The sequence below is a fragment of the Rhipicephalus microplus genome, chromosome 1, assembly GCF_043290135.1.
Source record: "Rhipicephalus microplus isolate Deutch F79 chromosome 1, USDA_Rmic, whole genome shotgun sequence".
In the NCBI taxonomy this organism is placed as follows: domain Eukaryota; kingdom Metazoa; phylum Arthropoda; class Arachnida; order Ixodida; family Ixodidae; genus Rhipicephalus; species Rhipicephalus microplus.
The window spans coordinates 294274664-294295917 of record NC_134700.1 but is presented as its reverse complement, the minus strand read 5'-3'; the positions used below and the strand labels follow the sequence as shown (position 1 = coordinate 294295917).

Below are 21254 nucleotides of genomic sequence, written 5' to 3'. Positions count from 1 at the left end.
GTTCAGACGAAATTGTTTATTCGGCCGAGCTTGTGGCCTGTAAATGGGAAGTCAGATACAGCAACAAGCTGGCACTGATAGCGGCGTATACGGAGCGTCGGCAGTCGATCAACTGACAAGCGGTGAAGCGCATCGGCATTTATACATGTATGTGCCGTATAATGTTCCAGCCTTATCTCTGGTCATTGCGCAAGCTCTGGAATAAGTGTGGCGGTTTGGTATGACAGGACGATAGTTATAGCGCGAGAACAAAACGATGACACAGAGACTTCATGTCCTTCTTGTCTCTGTGTCGTCGTTTTGTTCTGGCGCTATAACTATCGTCTGGAATAATTTCGAGTGTTCGCATCTTGTGCCTAATCGTAACAGAACGATGTGCAATAATCGCGAATCTTCTCGAACAATGAGGCGCAGTTGGCGCTGAGCACTCATGACAGGCTTTGTGGGGCAAAAACCGAAAATATAACTTGTAACGTGAAACATCAGATGAGTCATGAGTTGATTAATTCACACATACGACATACGCTGCCCCAAAGTAGGACTTTGCTTGCTGCAGGGCGTCGTTGTTCTGTGCTTGCGTGCGTGTTCTCTGTTGTGGCTCGTCCATGCCTCTTAGAAGATGTCGCGGTGGTGTGCATTTAGTGGCGTAGTGATCGCATTAGGTGACCATACGGTCTCACTTTTTTTTCTTCTTGTCATGGCAGTTAAAGATATATTGGCTTAAAATTACTACTTCGCTGTATATAGGTCGCATCTGCTGATAGGTTGACGTGAGCAATGTTCCCCAAACATTATACCTACATACGAAAACTATGAGGAGTCAGAATGACGATGATGGTATGTGTTTCGCTGCTTTAGTTTCCTCCACTATATCTCCAGATGAGCCTGTATATATTGTAGTAAAATTACTGGAAAGTTTATACATTGATCTGCCATATTAAATAATGTGGCAAGGTATAGCTATACCACCGAGTTAGTATAGCTCCACTATTTCTTAAAAAAAGAGCATTGTTATCGCCTATAAGATGAACCATTGCTGGGAAGTACCAATTAAACAATGTTGCGTGTGCTACTCCCGGAAATTCGCGTCACTATTCAATTCACTCGCTGATCCGTGCACTATATTCCACTTCCTTCATTTCCAAAAAGCCAAAGGAAATGAATGATGGGTCACACGGTCACACGAAACGGCGGAACTTCGCAGAATGAGGTACGCGCTAATTAAAAGACTTCGATATAAGAAAAACAAAACAACGCTCACAAAACGCGGACAAGGAAGAGTGCACTTCGGGGTCCTCTTCGGCCGCGATCGGTTGCTGACGGTCGCGGTTTAGGTGAGAGCGGCGGTGGCTCCTTGTCACGGCTGGCAGGCCAACTAGATCACGCCTGTGTGGAACGAGCGCGAGTCGAGCTCGCTGGCGCGTGCACGCGGATAAAGAAAGTGCAAAGCGGCCCCCGCGCGGACGTTCACGGCCCGCACAGACTGCGCCGGACCCGAGGAGCAGCGGTAATCGCACCAGTGGACGACGCCACCTTGAATGGAGAGACACGCCGCTGAAAGTGAGCGCCAGTTTTTGCATGCCATGCACGGAAATGATTAGTGTTGCGTACTGGCAGCACTGATGGAAACGTTCACACCAATCTTGAGTAACAAAGTTGAGCTGTTCTGTTGGTGCCCACGCATGACATTGATAGGCGGGTGACATTCGCGAGCGTGCGCAGGTAAGTTTGATTTCTGCTCCGCGATCCTTTCATTTATTAGTCGGCGTTTCTGTTGTCTGTGTTCCTTCACTACTGTCTGCACGTTTTTTTTTTCTTTTTCTTTACAATGAAGCATTAGGCGCCTCTTAAACGCGACGTACCGGTCCTTTCTTTATGACCAAAGGAAGGAATGTACAGAAATGGAGTAATCGTGGAGTGAAGCGCGAAATTTTAGGTCTAAGCAATGCATCGTTATGCATGTATTTTCGTTACCAGTGTGTATACGATTCGTGTCGCTGTCCTCGGCGTAAATTTGAAAAACACTTACATCAAAGCCAGCATTACCTTCAGTGATTGGATTTGCAGCGTATGACGCGGTTATGACGAACAAAATCATTACGCTAGTCACGTGCGCCGACCTGCTTGAACGCAATTAGGTGTTTCTTACCCCCGTAATCTAGAACGACCCTTCACTCAACGCTTCACCTTCACTTGAGAAAGCCGATGGGAGCGCCGTCTCTAGACACGGCAAGTCACTGCACACAAGCGACAATCTGATGTGATTCTTGAGTAGCGCAGCATCATTTTCAGCCGAGCAGCGGCGCAGTGCTCAACTCTGTCAAGTGAAGGTTGAAAGTCGAGTTGAGGAGCGTTTCTGAATACGGGGGTTAATAAGAGTCGCATACCGCATGCATGCGCATTCTGTGTGCGCGCGCGTACTACGAGATTAGAGTGATTCCATGTGCCAACCATGTCCCATAGAGTACCCCGCTAGGCTTATTGTCACCCCGCCACGGTGATCTAGTGGCTGAGGGGCTCGGCTGCTGACCCGCCGGTGGCGGGATCGAATCCGGGCTGCGGCGGCTGTATTTTTGGTGGTGGCGAAAACGCTGTATACCCGTGTGCTCTGATTCGGGTGCTCGTTAAAGAACCCCAGGTGGTCGAAATTTCCGGAGCCCTCCACTACGGCGTCTCGCATATTCATATGGTGGCTTTGGGACGTTAAGCCCCCCATATCAATTATCAGGCTTCTTGTCAAACTAGCATATTCGTAGTTCACTTAAACGGTATGCGTATTTCCCATACATAACATAGTCGACCCCGCACGAACTTACTTGGCCAATTTCAGGAACATCTTCCGTCTTTTTATAACCCTCGTTTGTAATGTTAACAGGTCCTTTGCTCCAGGAAGGTGTCAAAATTGCACGTTAGGCGGAGGACCAGGACAGTAAAAAAGTTGGAATAACGCTGATGGCATATATATTTCGCTGGCAAGAAAAAAAAAAGATGGGGGAAAAGACCGAAGAGAAAAACAGTGAAGACTGTCCCTCCTTAACACCACTAGTGCGCAGCCTTTTCTTTTTGCTTTTGTCTGTGCGCTCGTTCTTCTCACGTGGCACTCCATGGAAAACTATAACGTTTAACAGCCCCGGTGTGAGAGACAAGCGTACAACGCTGCCGTCGCCCCCTTCAGGCTTGAGATATTGCGCATCTGAAATAACCCACGCATTGTTCGAGGCTTGCGGTTTGGTACGCATCATGTGCTAGCAGCTGTTCGGTGCAATGTCAAGCGCTCTGTATAGCTCTAAACGACAATATGACGCTTGCACAAGCTGAAAACAGTTCATTGACTCATTCTTGCAAAAGCAGATCTACTGTTAGACTGCTTCGGGGGGACTATTTGGGACAATTTTTTTGGAGAACAATGCGAACCCTTCACTCACGTCTGCTTCACACTGTGTGGCACGTGGTACCGACAAAGGACGGAAAAAGAGTACAACTTTGCTACAGTGCAGACGCTGAGGTTGCCCCGTCTACACGTGGGGACAGGTACGTACATAGTCACGTGATACAGTAGCGACTGTGTTCCTGCTCACTGTGTATTATTAGATGGGACTTAATAAAGCGGTTGACGGGGCTAGTTGATAGGGCATACTTAAGGTTAACAGCTCGAAAATAACACTCGGCGGACAGAGATGAAAGATGGGACAAGCGCTGCTCCCTTCTTCTTCCTGTCCGCAGTGTGTTATTTTTGCACTGATAACCTTAAATTATATGGGGATAAGGGAGAACACAAGCTGAAACAATGCGTACTGAACCGCTCTCGGTATACGTCCCATGTGTTAAAGAACCCCCGGTGGTCGAAATTTCCGGAGCCCTCCACTACGACGTCTCTCATATTCGTATGGTGGTTTTGGGACGTTAAACCCCACATATCAATCAATCAAACATCCCATGTGGTTTGGCCCTATTCAGATTGTCTATCAACAAGGATGCGCTTTGGTGCATTATATTGATGCCATATATATCCGATAGATGGCGCATGAACTTCTCTATCCCGACAAGATAAAGATATAAGACAAGTTTGAGGACGCCTTCAAGAGCCGCGATAGCGTAAGCGGGTCTCGTGTGCGTGAACTATACTGTCACCTGCGTCGGTGCATGTCTTAACCGTGCCCCAAGAAGACGAACGTATGTGCGCGAAACACTGTCAGTTTTAATGTTGTTGTTAAAACAACAGTATCATTGAATGTCTATTGCAAGCACAGTTGTTGGTTGATTGATTACCCCTTTTATCCTGGCGCAACCCATCATCAGGATCGGCCATAAAACGAGCGATGCCTTGCTATATAAAAAAATTTGTTCATAATTTCAAGATGTCAAGCAATAGAGGGCTCTAAAATCACTTGCTAGATTATTTCACAAGAAAAAAAAAGAATAATGGTTTAGAGTAATATGCTTGATTTTGATAACCTTTTAATGCGATTCATATTAATAAATAAAATGAAGAAGATATGGCCAACGTTTTTTAAAAATATGTTTCATTTCGATGAACTTAGCATTCAATTCGTCTCGTCTCTCGTAGGAAACCGCATACGGCCTCGCAAACGCTCCTGTGGCTAAAACGCAGCACGGTGGCCCCAGAGGAAAGAAGCGCCAGAAAGGATACATTTATTCTCAACCTTCAAAGCGGTTCGTCCAGAAGTATTTTTTTTTTCTGATTGGTAAATAATCTACACGTTACAAAGCCATGATCCAAAGGGACCATGTCTCATTGCTCTCATCACTCTCATTGCAATGGAGGCATAAAGGTGATTGCACCAGACCAGACCTGTGAAGGTAAATGTTTAGGGGGAAGGGGGGGACTCGTATTCTGATGTATTCTGATAACTGCTATCTAAGCCCCAGTGGAAGAGCGACTTCGATTTTTGCAACAATAATTGAGGTGAGGGAACTCAGGAGCTAACAATGCAGACTTAGCGTAGTTGCCCGACGTGCCAAATTTTTCAACTCATGCAGCAGTAACAAACGCCAACGTCGGCAAAATAAACATTGTGATGCAAGTGAATTCGCATATTCACTCAGATATATACATTTGTGCCCTGGTACCCAAACCAAGCGAATAATACGTATGTCTTAGAATAAGAGAAATAATACTTCTAAAAATCTGAAAAAAAATTATGCAGTTAATGAGTAACATGTACTGATAGGCTGTCTGTCAGAATGGGGGCTTCTAATATAAATGGGGTAATTTCCATAAAGCTAAAATGATGGCAAGTGATTCCGAATGATAAGTATGTGTAAAGTTGGGTAAAGAATTGAAAAAGACCAATCCAGAGGCAATCATTTAATTGTCACTCTTCCTTTTCTTCACAAACTGAAGCATCAGTTGCTATCACTGCGGCCGTTTCTATAAGATAGACAAATGGTCTTCCGAAATGCACTTTAATTATCTAACAGCGCCCGGCTAGCTCAGTCGGTTGAGCATGAGACTCTTAACCTACTGGGCGAATGTTTGCAATTCTTGGGAAATATGTCGTTGTACAGATCTGCTTATGATTCGGAGAGCTGCACTCGTAATTTGTCCAATTGTTTCTCTGAGAAAATGACCTGGGGACACCACAACTTTAACCGATGATGGTCAAAAAATTGCGTCAGTTCTTTAACAAAAATGCATTGCAATATCCTAATTGGCGATGCGTGTAACTTTAGGAATGCACGCACTGTTAGGATGCGAAAGCGAGTACGAAGAGAAGGCAGACGTGCTTATTTGTATAAAATACTATTTGAGACAAATTTTCCAAATCCAAGACACAGTTTGTATTGATTCCCATTCTAGAAGAACTAGTGGCCTCAGTTTGTATGCAGGTGCACCAGAAAACAAGACTCAGCCAAACTCTAATATTGGGCGAATATAATCATGATGAAAACATCACGGCGTAAACATGAATGCTTGTTGTTTTAACTACGAGGCAGCATACGTGTTCCTTTAGCAGTCATATTTTCTATGTGCTGACTCCAATTAAATTTTTCAGCATAAGTGACCCCAAAATGCTCAGTATACTCCCCCTGCATGATAACGTCTTGCGGATAAGGCAAGGCGATATAGACAGGAACACTCGAAAACTACAAGTTCACTTTTTTATTACATTCAGCGATAAGTTTATATTTATTAACCACGTTTTTAGAGTGCTCATAAACGTCGGCATACTTTGATAAAGTGTATGTGTATCTACAGCTGTAGCAACAACAGCAAGAAAAAAAAAACACGATATCATCGGCATACACAAAACTTGCACGTCCTGCTGTATAGGAATAGTGACGTAGCGTTTTGAGCGTGTTGGTTGTCTTGTCTTCATCTGTCTGTGCGCTTTTTCCTGCGCTCAAAAATATGCAATAAGAATAGTGCATGGTAAGATATTAAACAGTAATGGTAGTGTCACTGACCATTGTGGGCGACCTCTAGTTTGTTTGTACCTTGAAAAATACAAACCAGACTGAGAAAAATGAAATTACTTGTCATATAAGAAGGGATGTAGCCATGCGACAAAGTATTGTGGTAAACCTACGTTTTTAAGTTAATTTATTAGTTTTAAATGTTCCATGCTGTCATAAGTTTTTGTGATATCCAGGGTTACGGCAAATTATTTCTTATAACGAGAAAGCTGCATTGTACTGTCCAAATCAACCTGGGCACACGAAATGGAGCAACCACACCTGAAGCCAATTTGACACGGGCTCAGGATCATGTTTTCATTGAACAAATTATCTATCCTACTGTGTAAGATCTTTTCGATTAGGTTTAGCAGATTAGATGTGAGATATATAGGCCTGATATCATACAACGTAAACTCAGCACCTTCTTTTTTTAAAATAAAAGAATTATTTTAGCAATTTTTTAATAAGGCGGAATCTATAAGTTTTTTTGATAGAGCGGTGATTAATTGCCAGAAGGTCCTGGGGTAGAACCTTATGAATGATGTTTACTGCCGATGTAGTTATGCCACCAAAACCTGGTGCAGATTTGGGCAAGTTTCTCACTACAATTTCTAATTCCGAAGCAGTGACCTCCTCAAAACCGTCACTTTTCTCAGGTGACCGCGAGTGGCGTGAGAGGACAGACGTGAAACGACTTACAATTCATTTTGCAATGCTTTGGAGAAAACTAGACAATTCAAGTTGGAGTTGAAACCACTGATTCAATGTTTATAGATGATTGTATGGCCCCCTTTTTTTGTTATGAGGAAATTAAAGAAGGTTTTCTGGTTTTAGGTTTTGACAGAAACTCATAACGCTGACTATCATAACTGTCCTTCGCAGGGCCGATTATTCTCTTGAAAATGGCAGCCACATATTTATAATCGCTTTAATTTCTAGTAGATTAGTTGTTAAGTAGTTTGCGCCACACAGCTCTTCTTGGCCTGTAATCACACGCACAAGCCGAATTCCACCAAGAATTAGAAGAATCGTTGTTAGATACCTTTATGGTGAATTTCGATTTATTTAACGAGTCTTCTATCACGTAATTTAAAGGCATGGTATTTTGCTCTTCACTTTTAACTATTTCGTTCAACTAGGCGGCCCGTGGTGATTTTTCCAATGTACACAAATTTACGTGTTTTGAGCGACTGGTTACTGAGCTCACTGGACCTACGACCTCAAAACATATGGGCAAGTTGTCACTACTTGTGTCCAAGTTCAAGGTGAGGTTAGGACTGTAGAAAGTAAGGTCAATCGCGGAACAAGGCTGACTACAAACAAAAGTGGGTGTTCATGTGTTAGTACATATTAGATTATACTTTGAAACCAGAGCCCGCAAATATCGGCTCTGAAAATCCACGATGAGTTAAAGGATTAGATTAAAGTAAGGATTAAAACCACCCGCCAATAGTATTTGTTTCCTACAGTTAAGATGAAATTACAGAACAATCACTGGTATCTTAAACGCCTGCTAGAAAATAAGAAATAAGCGAAAAGGGAAACATACCGCAAGAGAAATATCCAAGGCTAAAATTTCACTTTCTAAATTCATTGCTTCCTCTCTATATTTCCGTAAATAAATTATCTCGCACGCTTTCTACCTCGATGAGCAATTTTTTAAGTAATAAATACGGCTGAGCCACCGCCTCAAAGGGCTGGTCAAAACTGAAGATGCGATACTTTTTTATATGAAAGCTTTTTTCTTGTGAAAGCCAATTTCTTGAAAAAATATTACACCAGGAAAATATTAATTACAAAGGTAAGATAACTCAGTAGTTGCAGAAAAAATTGACCGGCAGTCCCACTGTATTATTTTTATACCACCTATTTTGACGAAACACCAGCAGTACTCTCTGCATTCTCCAAGACACTATCTTTCAAAATGTTCTTTTTTGAAACGCTCTCCTCTTTTTTTTTGTTTTTTTTTTTGTTTTGCTCTTGAACTTGTGATTCACTGGCGAACCCTGAGGTGACGCACGCCGTTCTATGACTCTAGATTCTGAATCCATTTGCGATTCATGGGAACCTGAATCAGAACTCAAACCCAAGTCCATGCTCAACTGGTATCACTATAGCTTACGGTTCATGTTAGACGGACCTACGCAGCTGTTCATATTGTTGTTGGTTCTGCTGCTTATGACGATGATTGATGACGTCTGAGGGCTTTGTCATGGGTGGGTTTTTAAAACGGATTCGTTGCTAAATTCACATCTTTTGACGCCTCGCACAAGTCTGCGCTTCTGCCAATGCGTTAAGAGACTCCTTCCGCTATATAACATTCATAACGCGCACGCGCGCGCGCGCGTGTGTGTGTGTGTGTGCGTGTGTGTGTGTGTGTTTTTTTTTCTTTTTTCAAAGCAATTTCAACCAATGGCGTGGCTCTGAGGTTGAATACCTGCTTGCCACGCAAACGACATGGGTTCAATTCTCACTCAAATACAAAATTTTTGTATTAATCTCATTTGCATCTTTCTTGGTTTGTCGGTCACGGACACGGACAAGATAATTTTTCGCCCATAACCAATGACGTTCACACTTACACTGAGGCCAGAATTTCTGAGAAACGAGCTCTTCAACGCTATCGTGATAATATACCTATCTTGTCGAGATTAAGTAAAATTAAGTGCAGCGCTATTTAATCATATCACTTCAGAAAAGCTTTCAATGACTGAGCGAGAGGGTAGATTTTCAAAGGTTGTAAAAGACAAAGATGTTATTCTTAAATTCGAGCTACGTCTTGTTAACTGTAGTTATTCGTCTCACAATTGCAGATGGGGATTCGTCTCACAAATGCAGATGGGGATTGCAGATGGGGACGTTGTGGTAATGTATAAGAAAATGCATTTAATCTTTGTATAGATCTGTTCATGTGCCCCATTTGCAACACGCCTCCCCCATGCTTATGCGCATGTACCAATACACTATAATATTTTCGTCAATGATCATTTCTGCCTTCGAAAAGGCGAGCGCGGTGGTTATTTTCAGCAAGAAACACTTCGTGCCAAGTTCTATCACAATTTCATACCGAAAACTGACGACAAGCTTTCCGTGAAAAAGAAGGGGGAAAAAGCATATCAACAATCTGGAAATCGCATATCAAGCAGAACAGACATGTCAGCACGAATTGTCGTATACTATAACGCGTTTAAACGTGACAGAGCATGCACAAATGTCACTACAGCAGAGAACTGATACAACTGTGCAGAATATTCCTACTATCATGCTCGCCTTGAGTCAAAGGCTGTTGTATGTATCAGTTCGTTTCCTGGGAAAGTTTTTCTATCTTTTCGCTCCCGGCATCAAGTATGAAGCGATGCCATCAGAGACACTATATAGTATTTCGGGCCCAGTCACGAAGTTATAAGCTCCGCCCCGTACTTGCGGAGAGGGAAACAGCGCGTGCCTTTTATCTTCATTCCTATGCTCAAAACATCAAAAGTGCCCGTTCTATGGGACCAGCAAGCTGGACATTTTTTCCCGTTGTTTCGGTGAGTGTTTCAGGGGAAGGGGAGGTGTGCAATTTGTGCGAATGAACAGCTTCTCAGGCAGCAATTGCGGCGGGTCTTTGACCACCGATACGTGTACGATGACCTCCTCGTTCGACTACCGTAAATGCTTCCGCATTAGCGGTGCTCACTTTTCCGCAGACGGAACTACCATTATAAAGAACTCATAGAAAAAGTTTCGTATAGCTAATCCTTCGTTTGAGTGCGTGCTTGTTATGTCAATTTCATGATAGAGCCTTCATTCAAACCGCGTTCAGTTTGTTTCTGCGGCCATTGTTGGCTTCGTGCTTTGTTCTAGCCCCATGTTCCCATTGCGGATCATAACGCTTTAGAATTCAAGGGTCTATTTGTACCTCAACAGCAGAAAATCGCGTGTGCTATGACGTAGTTGATAGAGCTGCCCTTTGCTGTCGGCCCTGGCCCTGCCACTAGCAATGCTGGCAAAATGGTGGCAACCGCGAAGTGGCACGCTGTAAAACCCATACCTCCCTCCCCCCTCCCCCCCCCCCCCTAGCCATTGACAATCACCGAAATTGCCGAAATAGCGATACGCCAGGTAGAAGCTTGCCTTTCGATCAAATCATTCGGCGGCGATATGACGTCACCTGTGAAGTTCTCACTCGGATCACGCGGCCCCGAGCTGTTCAGGTGCAAATAGAGTTTTTATTTTCGAATCAGCGTTGCATAGGAAAATACGTTTCTCACGCAGCCAGTTTTTCACCGAAAGACAGTCTTTTTGCCTTTTGTACCTTTCAGTAAGTTTTACCAAACGTTCCAGGAAGGGACAATATCATCCTTCCCCATTTCAAACCATGTTCTGTAACAGAGTGAAATAAGCATTGTCAACCGAACCTAGCTATACTATATTTTATGGCATAAAACCAGCCCTTGTTAGTACCGGCTAATTTTGAATTGTTTTGGCTAACAGTTCGCACAACTCGACTATAGTTACTATATGATGGCTGTAGTACGTGTTCATTAAGTATCAGTTATTTTTTGGCCATCTGCTGTAATAAAATTCAAAACGTTCTCATTCGACACCAATCCAACGACTGAGCTGTTTTTTTCTAATCCGTTGAAGCGGCCGCATTGTTAGCATTGATGCTGCAGTTTCCACTTTGATTTCCATCTGCACGCATATTTCTTTCTTTCTTTTTTTAGCCTGCTACAGCAACTGTCGCTGACCGTTTCAAGAACACAAATACCGTTATGTAAGACAGATGTGCGCAGGCGTAGTAGCTACGAGCGCTCTTTGTCTCGGTATGAAAAAAAAGTTAATACGTCAGCAATCGCATCAGGTGGGACGACATTTGAAGTTGGTGTAGTGCGTAGGTCATCGATCCCGCCAAGGTCGACACCGAAGCAACTGGCAGCATCAATTATACCACGTGAGTTTTATCTTGAGTGCGGCTTTGTTCGAACAGTTTGATTTCTTCATTTCAAGCGAGAAACACACATCAAGATACGCAAGATGGCGCAAAGAATATTAAAAATGAATATAAATTTTATCTATCTATAGCTTCATTATTTCAAAAGCCTACAACTGAAGTGAATGCCTCGCATGAACTGTAGAATAGCATAGTTCGCAAATGGTAAAGTTTGTCCCGTTATCTTCTTTCTTTTCTAAGGGGGGGGGGGGTGAAGAAGTTTAGTCACTTTTGACAGCGTTGTTGCAGTTTTTTTTTTCGAATTACGCTTATGGAAATTGGCAAGGTGCAGGTTAAAAGTTTAAACTATTTAATATTAACATTGTTATTATTCAATTTATAATGTGTGTTGCTGTTGCCAAATTGAGGCGCTTATGGAAATTGGCAAGGTGCAGGTTAAAAGTTTAAACTATTTGATAATAACATTATTATTCAATTTATAATGCGTGTTGCTGTTGCCAAATTGAGGCGCCCTTGTAGTAAATTCTGGTTAGTTAGGTAAACACTTGTAAAACTAGTTTAATATCGGAAATATTCAGCCTTAATTTAATGTTGCCCGGGCGCACGTTAAAGAACCCCAGGTAGTCGAAATTTCCGGAGACCTCCACAACGGCGTCTCTCATAATCATATGGTGGTTTGGGACGTTAAAATTCACATATCTATCAATCAATCAATCAATCAATCAATTCATCATTCAATCAATCATATCAAGTACGTAATGTTCTAATGGATACATTGGTGCTTCGGCATGTAGCTTATCAAAAGCGCATGTGTAGAACTTCAGGGATGACACAATGTAAATACTACTGCTACCAGTGCAATACATCTGAGTCTTCACGAAAGGTTCATGTTATTTTTTTATTGTGTGCTCTTTTTATTGCAGTACCTGCATGCAACCCTTTCCAGCAGTGTCGCGAAATGGGCACCTTCATAACTTTCCATAATTCTATTCTTTTCAATTCCTCAGAATGAAAAAAAAAACTTAGCCCATTCCCACTCCGGGAATGGTCAGACAGGTCAATTTCATTTCTACAATTCCTCGACGAAGGAAATACATATCTTAATAGCTTTATCGGGCTAAGAATGATAGTACCAGAATAAATCTGATGTCCTCAGATGCATAAGAACAGCAAAACTGCGCTAAACACGCAACACCAGTCAAGGGATAGTCGCTTGGTGACTTATCTCATGCAGTACAACCACGCTACTATAGTTTCCACAGGAGCAGCTCTCCCGCTTACCTGAGGTTTTCATGGTCAGCATAATATTAAAGAAAAAAGGTTAATAAACACTTGGCAATGCAAGCATGAACTTGTTTCGAGCGTATTTTACTACCCTCACGGCATCTCTTTGTAATAGCCGGCAAATAGTAAAGCTGGAAACATTTGGTGTTACTAGTCAAGAATGCTTTCTTGGTCTTTTAAACTAGGTAACTACTAAGCCACAGACACTGCCAGATTTTTCGTAAACATCACCGTATAACTTGCAGTAATCGTGACACTCTTATGAAAAATTTAGACCAATATCAATTTTGTGGATTACCTTGGAATAAAAATTTTGTGCTATCTGGTGACATACCAGTTAGCACAAATAAAGAGGATTAGGGCGGTAATATGTGGTGCCACTGTGTGCAAGCTGGCATGCGAATGCTTGCAGTAAACACAAGCATTGCAACGGCCTCAATGCGCACCACAACTCGGAGAAGCACAACTCAGAGAAGCTCCGTAAGACGAGTCCCATGGCATAGTTCCATGGTTACGCGAACAATAGAAAAAACTTCGGAGCAGCGCAGTCTATATAAGCTCAGATTTATAGTAGCTGTGTTGCTTATAAGTGTACCATGCTTGTAATTAGCCAAGCGTTTTTTTAATTACTGCTTTATTCTTGAATTCGGGGGTCTGTCTTACTAATGTTCCAACTTTGAAAAACCAGTACGTCGACGAAAATGCGCTCTATTCTCGGAAAAAGATGTAATTCTATACCCATTCCATTCTGTGCAAATTGCGCTTTTCCGTTCCTCCGACTTTTGTCGTCAGTCCATTCCATGGCATTCTGGGGTCACGAAAATGCGCAATGATTTCAGATTAATTCCGATTCTGGAGGGGCAACTCCGCAACACTGCTTTCCAGTTATCAAAGAATTTAGAATTTGGAACGGCTCTTGTGGTCATATTTATTTTTTCTTCATTTAGCTAGTGTTAGACAAACTAGTGTGTGATAAAAAATAGCACCACCCATGCACAAGATGTTCAGATTATATTTGGTGGCTACCGGAGGCTTGGTGAACTTGAGGAAAATAGTCTGTCTCACTGACGGTCACGTACCCATGGGGTCCCCTTGGAGTCAACGGTGACTCAATTATGCTTCACAACAGCTAGCTAGATTTGGGTGCACGTTAAAGAACCCCAGGTGGTCGAAATTTCCGGAGCCCTCCACTACGGCGTCTCTCATAATCATATGGTGGTTTTGGGACGTTAAACCCCACAAATCTATCTATCACAACAGCTAACTATCACAGGTTGAAAGTATAACAAAAGCCGCCATAAACAAAGTAATCATCACTATGGCAAGTAATTTTACCCAACTGACACTTACCCAGCATATTAAGAATATATATTTCAATTCGGCAGCATAAGCATGCCAGTGGTGCTCATGGCACGCTTAGTAACTATCTAAATTACCGTGTATTGCATCGATTCCCATAATAAAAGATACGCCTATTTGTGGCCAAGTATGTTCGCATTCGATGTAATGGCCGTGAAAGCCGCTTTCGTAATGGTGGTGGTGAAGACATGCATGTGTCCATAAATAGTCGGAGAACATTAACTATGAAGCACTGTACAGAACATATCCACCGAGTTCAACGGCTGATTCAAAAGCTGTGGGAAAGTGGCCCCGACTTGCTCGAATTTGTCCAGTTATCACTGAAAGGAAAATTGTTGACAGCTATCGTTGGGAGTGATCGTTTTCTTCATATCAACGCTGTAGAGATCATCTCTGAAGATCTGTGTCATATGCGCGCAGTATTGCCCGCGCTGATATGAGTGACTGAAGCCCGTATCTATGGCGATTTAACTGGTTTCGACGTTTTAGCGCTGCGTAACCATGGAAGTGATCAACACGATGGACGAAGTCCTGTTGCCTTGTTTCTAGCGCTTAGTCTCAGGCGTTTTTTTTTCTGTGAGTATTTTTCTCCACTGTAACTATTTCGACATATAACCAACTCAGCCAAAGAATTGCAGCCCTTAGCAGAAATGTTTTCGTTTAAAACCAGCCCCGCTTGCAATAGATCACTATTTTAGTTTAATAATTGTTTGGCAAAGACGGCGTTTGTTAGCTGCAGACGTTGATCGTGCCTAAGGCACGATTAGTAACCTAATAGGGCTCAACGAAGTCAGGAGGACACGTGAGGCCTATACAGTGCTGAAGAACGAATTAGTTGACAGAAAATAAGTAGGGATGGGATGTCTTATACAGAAGAATATCGCTGGCAACATGGAGGAATACTATAGCATCAGTGAGAGGGTGGCAAGTATCATAATTGAGTTTAACAAAAGGTACATGATGAAAGTGGTGCAGGCCTACTCGCCTACACCGAGCCATGATGATCATTTGGTTGAACACTTCTATGAAGACGTAGAGCCACCCATTATTAAGTAAAGTCACGGTACACTATTCCGATGGGTGACTTTAATGCCAAAGTAGGCAAGAAACAGGCCGAAGACCATGCAGTGGGGAACATGGCATTGGCTCTAGAAACGCCAGATGGGAGTTATTAGCGGGGTTCGCTGAACGTAATAATTTGCGTATCATGAATACCTTCTTCTGAAAACGGGCTAGCCGTAAGTGGACGTGGGGATGTCCTAATGGCGAAACTAAAAAAGAAATAGACTTCATTCTGTGTGCACACCTAGACATTGTACAGGATGTAGAAATAGTTGGCAAGATTCAATGCAGTGACCATAAAATGGTAGAAGCTCGTAATTATCTAGATTTAAAAAACAGACATAAACTGATACATAATAAACCAATTAATCAGTTAGCGGTGAGAAGGAAAATACAGGAATTCGAAGTTATTCAGAATTGATTAGATGCTCTAAACGAGGTAACCGACGCTAGCGCTGACAAAATGAACGGTAATCTTCCTCGTATCATCAAAAAGTGCAATGGAAGTGGGAGGTACAGTCACTAGACAGGACACTGGCAAACTATCTCAGGGAAAAAAAATCTCATTAAGAGACGACAAACCATGATAGCCTCAAATGCAACCGACAATACAGAGCTAGTGGAGCTTTCGAAGTTAATCAATAGACGCAAGGGAGCCACCATTAGAAGGTATAACATGGAGAATTAAGCAGGTTGTAAAAAATGGCAGAAACCTGAACGCTTCGAAGGCAAACTTGTGCATAGGCAAAAATCAAATGTGTGCTTTCTGGGACAAGGAAGGCAATGTGCATAACCAATATGGATAAGATAGTTGAGGTGGCGCAGGAGTTCTATAGAGAACTGTACAAAAGCCGAAACAACCAGCATGATATTGTAAGAAACAATAATAGCCCAGTAGAATTCGGCATCTTACCAGTAACGAGGGGGGAAATAAGGAAAGTTCTAGAAAAAATGCAAAGAGGAAAAGCCGCTGGTGAGGACAACGCAACAAAGGACCTCCTGAAAGATGGCGGAGAAATTGTGTTAGACAAACTGGCCACCTTCACACGAAATATCTATTGACGGGAAAGGTACCCAAATATTGGAAGAATGCCGACGTCATTTTAATTCATAAGAAAGGAGACGTGAAGGGCTTGAGAAATTACAGGCCAATTAGCTTACTGTTCGTTCTCTACAAACTGTTAACAAAAATAATAGCTAATACAATTAAGGTGACATTAGAGTTAATCAACCAAAATACCAAGCAGGATTTCGTACAAGCTGCTCCACAATAGACCATATTCATACTATCAATCAGGTAATATAGAAATGCGCGGAATACAACCAACCTCTATGCATAGCTTTCATACATTAGGAGAAAGCATTTTCAGTAGAAATATCACCAGTCATGCAGGCACTGCAGAATCAGGGCGTCGACAAATCATATATATATATATATATATATATATATATATATATATATATATATATATATATATATATATATATATATATATATATATTGTTACGGGAAGGAGACTGACTCCACCAAATATGTTACGGGAAGGAGACTGACTCAGAGGGGTAGTCACCGATGTATTTACAGACGGTTAGGCGAGCAGCGCCAGCCACACAGATTAGCTCGTGCCAGTCTATCTGCTTCGTCTTCTTCAGCTCCATGCACTGGCACGTAGCAATATATATATATATATATATATATATATATATATATATATATATATATATATATATATATATATATATATATATATATATATATATATATATATATATATATATAAAGATCCTGGAAGAAATCTACTGAGGATCAACTGCCGCCTTAGTGCTCCATAAATAAAGCGACAGAATACCAATGAAGAAGGGTGTAAGGCTGGGAGACACGATCTCTCCAATGCGATTCGCCGCGTGTTTACAGGAGGTTTTCAGGGCCCTATATTGAAAAGAGTTAAGGACAAGAGTTAACGGAGAGTATTTTAGTAACCTGCGAGTCGCTGACTTGATGAGTGCCTCAGGGGATGAATTAGAGCTCATGATTACTGAACTGAACCCGGAAAGCAGGAGAGTGGGTCTAAATATTATTATGCACAAAACTAGAGTATAAGCAACATTATCGGCAGAAAACAGCCCTTTGCGATATGTGGAGAGACGCTGGAAGTTGTGAAGGAATATGTATTCTTAGGACAGGTAGAGGTCGTGCAGCTGAATCATGAGAGTGAAATACCTAGGAGGATAAGGATGGGGTGGGTCACATTCCTCAAGCGTTCTCAAATCATGAATGGTAGTCTGCAACTGCTGCATCTTGCCGGTACTTACCTAAAGAGCAGAAGCCTGGAGACTTAGAAAGATGGTTCAGCTTAAATTCAGGACGACGCAGCGTGCAATGGAAAGGAAAATGGTAGGTGTAACCTCAAGAGACAAGAAGAGAGCAGAGTGGGTCAGGGAACAAATCGGGTCAAAGGTATAGTAGTTGAAATCAAGGAGAAGAAATGGACATGGGCCGGCCACATAGCACATAGGCGGGATAACCGCTGTTCATTAAGGGTAACTGACGGGAAGTTCTCAGAGAAGGCAAACGCACGAAGGGGACACAGAAAATTGGGTTGGCCGATGGGATTAAAATGGGTAAAATGGGTAAATCATAATTGAGGATTATTATTATTATTATTATTATTATTATTATTATTATTATTATTATTATTATTATTATTATTATTATTATTATTATTATTATTATTATTATTATTATTATTATTATTAATTGTGTACTTTTGCTGCCTTTATGATATTGTAATGTCACTTTTGTTGTGTTGATTCTTTCTTTTTACAATATTGTACGTTGTGTCGGCTTTCAACTCATTCCCCCCCCCCCCTATGTAATGCCCATTTGGGCCCTTAGGGTACCTAAATAAATGAATTATTATTATTATTATTATTATTATTATTATTATTATTATTATTATTATTATTATTATTATTATTATTATTATTATTATTATTATTATTATTATTATTATTATTATATACAGCACCATGATTTAGGGGCATAGCTTCAAAGGGACGGTACTTGGACAATGTCGGTAAAAGAAGGATACATAGTTTCGATAACTGCATTTCCACGCTGAGTCAGGCTGATGATGAAACTAGTAATCCCTAATTTAATAATCGCGATAGTTGCCCATATTCAGAACAGTGATTCTTCCACGTCATCAGTGCGCACTAACACGGGCCGATGCACGTTTCACTTAATCGAGCATAAAAATGATTTCTGTCACGTGTTAGCAAGTCTTCTTTAGCCCCCGGAGCTTCAGGGCTTGTGAATTCGATCGATCACAAAGCCTTTGTGACGCTCGTACGTCCCTTATAGCTACTTGACTGTGGCAGGGTCAGCGGCGAAATAGTAACTCATCATGTCGTATAGTAATCGACGCTGATGAATACGACAAGCACGAGCGATTTTTTTACGCCTTCCTATTCGCTGATTACTTATTCTTGATAGGCATGTATTCTGTGCCTTTGCCGCGTACGTCACGCTGATCTCGCAGGATCTCGCGCGAGAAAAAGCACTAACAGCTTGAAAAAAAAAGCTGTCATCGCTGACATTTTTAAATCAAAATCAGTGCAAAATTTTTTAGGTTGTTTAAAAATCGGCATTAAGCGTGCAACGCGATAGTTATATTAAGCCCCCTTCTCATGTCCTTCTCATTCGTTGGCCATTATTGGCCATTGTATACTTTCCTAAGGCGCTTATTGCAACTGCAGTAGCGAAGTACTCTCCACGTCTGTAAAAATGTGCGCATGCACGTTCGCAGCTGCTCACTTTTTCGATGCTGCGGCTGACGATGTTCATGGATTATAGCTCAGCCCATTATAATCGGTATCCAGCTTTCAGCCACCGGCTCATTACGCAATTCACATATGGTGTGACGCTTAGTATAATTCTCCGCTTCTGTCACGCTATTTTACGTCTGATAATGTGATCCTTAGCACCACCCGACGGCAGAGGTATCAGCAGTGTCGGAAGTGTTGCATCATAAGGGAGTTCTCGAATCATATATAAATACCTTATTTAACATGTTCAAACGCTCCTTAGCACGGGCGGACGGACGGATGGACGGACGGACGGACGGACGGACGGACGGACGGACGGACGGACGGACGTACGGACGGACGGACGGACGGACGGACGGACGGATGGATGGACGGACGGACGGATGGATGGATGGATGGACGGATGGATGGACGGATGGATGGATGGATGGATGGATGGATGGATGGATGGATGGATGGATGGATGGATTGACGGACGGACGGATGGATGGATGGACGGACGGGATAGACTGCATGGATGAATGGGATGGGATGGGATGGGATTGGTCCGGCTGTGCCTTTTATATCGGCTCCCGCCACCTAGACAAAAAGTTTTGAACTATCGCTATGTGTTTAAGGATTGAATTTCAGTTGCTCCTTGATTGTATCCACCAATCAGTTAACCCCACCTGGTTCTTTCTACCCGTTTAAAGTCTATTTTGCCTTCATTGTCCCTAAACCTTAATGCTTTGAAAAATTGCGTGCCATGATCTTGGAATATAGGGTAAAGCCCTTTACATGACCTTATCAAATGTTCAGCCGTTTCATCCTCTCCACACGCACTACATACCGTGTCTGTGCCTTTGTATTTGGCTCGATACGTCTGGGTTCGCAATTCTCTCGTTCTGGCCTCGAACAGCAGAGGACTACCCCGAGAACTACCCCGCGGGCAGGCGGGCGGGCGGACGGGTGGACGGATGGACGGATTATGCAAAAATATTATGCTGAAGACAGACGTTATAGTTTATAGCTTGGAGAACAAAAAATGGTTCATTATTAGCAACTAACTTTCGGAGTCAGTGCAAGAATATGTACACCTAGGTCATTTACCAACAGGGGAGCCTACCCGTGTAAAAAAAAAATCCCCAAAATAATACAGATGACCTGGAGCGCAGTCAGCAGGCATTCCCAAATTCTGGCATACAATCTGTTGCTGTTCCTTGAGCGAAAAGTGCATACCTCCAGTTGTAACACAATAAAGCACATAAATATGAAACTTGGAAGATAACTCCACCGCGGTGATCCTGTGGCTATGCCACTATGGTGTCGACTGCTGGCCCTCAGGTCGCGGGATCGAATCTCGACCGTGGCGACCGCACTTTCGATGGAGGCGAAAATGCTTGAAGCCCGTGTGCTTATATTTAGGTGCAAAATAAAGAACCCTATGTCGAAATTTTCTGACTTCTCCACTACGGCATTTCTCATAATCATATGATGGTTTTAGGTCATTAAGCCCCAAACGTTATTATTGTACCTTTCATGACAACGACTTATCATGTGGCAGTGGGGTGACCATGTGACAATAAGTACGTCATTTTTTGGCCTACAGTTTCCTTCTTCCTTTTTAGAGGAAGTTGAGTGCAGTAAAATGAAGTTTACTGCATACCGAACGCGTTTGTAAACATGTTTGGTATAGCGAATCGGTTCGTGAGACATTATATTTCTTTATCCAAACTGGAACATAATTAGCATGTTGAACCCGGAGAGAACCAAACACGTGCTTCTTTCTCAATGAAACACGCCGGTTCTAATGCACTTCCATATGGTAGTTTTGGGACGTTAAACCCCACATATCACTCATCACTAAGTGCACCTCCCTCTCTAATCACCTACAGACAGGCATTCCTCGTCGACCGGACTTACTGGCGACATGTTCGATGGCGGCCACATACATAGCACAGACAGAAACGCGCGTTTACCTAGCGAGTGAAGCGCAAATCTCGCGAGTGGCCGCTACATGTCGTTTCATGCGTCAGTTTGTCTTGGCGCAGTCGCTCCACTGTTTGCTCCTTGGCCTCTCGACAGAGTATAGGGACCCCAATTTCGAACCAATCTCACGGCGCACGCGTCCATTTCTCCGCTGCACAGACAGCGGCGGCGCCAGCCCGAACAAGCAGCCCCTTTTGCGAAAGGGAATGCGTCGACCACTCGTTGACAGCGCAGTCGTCATTCCTCTTTTGCAGTTCTTTTCTCCCTCCCTGTGTACTGTCGCCACCGTCTGCTATGCTGCGAGAGACCTATTACTCCCATTCTTTCTATACCAGGCATTCCCACCTGCAACTGCTGCCGCACACACGTTTTTATTTGCTGCCGCCTTCTCTTGCGT

The 21254-nt window shown here is 42.6% G+C and overlaps 1 protein-coding gene across 9 annotated transcripts in view; it reads left to right on the top strand.

Annotated features, from left to right (window-relative positions):
- Window positions 1-21254, top strand: part of LOC119159430 (chitotriosidase-1) — a 201949-nt gene that overhangs the window by 161200 nt on the left and 19495 nt on the right. Inside the window, exons 1-2 of one of the 9 annotated variants that reach the window (XM_075865207.1) lie at window positions 1239-1560; window positions 4568-4674. The exons of 5 other annotated variants lie outside the window; for them this stretch is intronic. The gene's annotated coding sequence lies outside the window, so the exon portion shown is untranslated. Of the gene's footprint in view, window positions 1-1238; window positions 1561-2223; window positions 3532-4567; window positions 4675-21254 lie in introns of those variants that run through there. 3 more of the 9 variants (XM_075865209.1, XM_075865208.1, XM_075865210.1) reach the window with 3 other exon arrangements.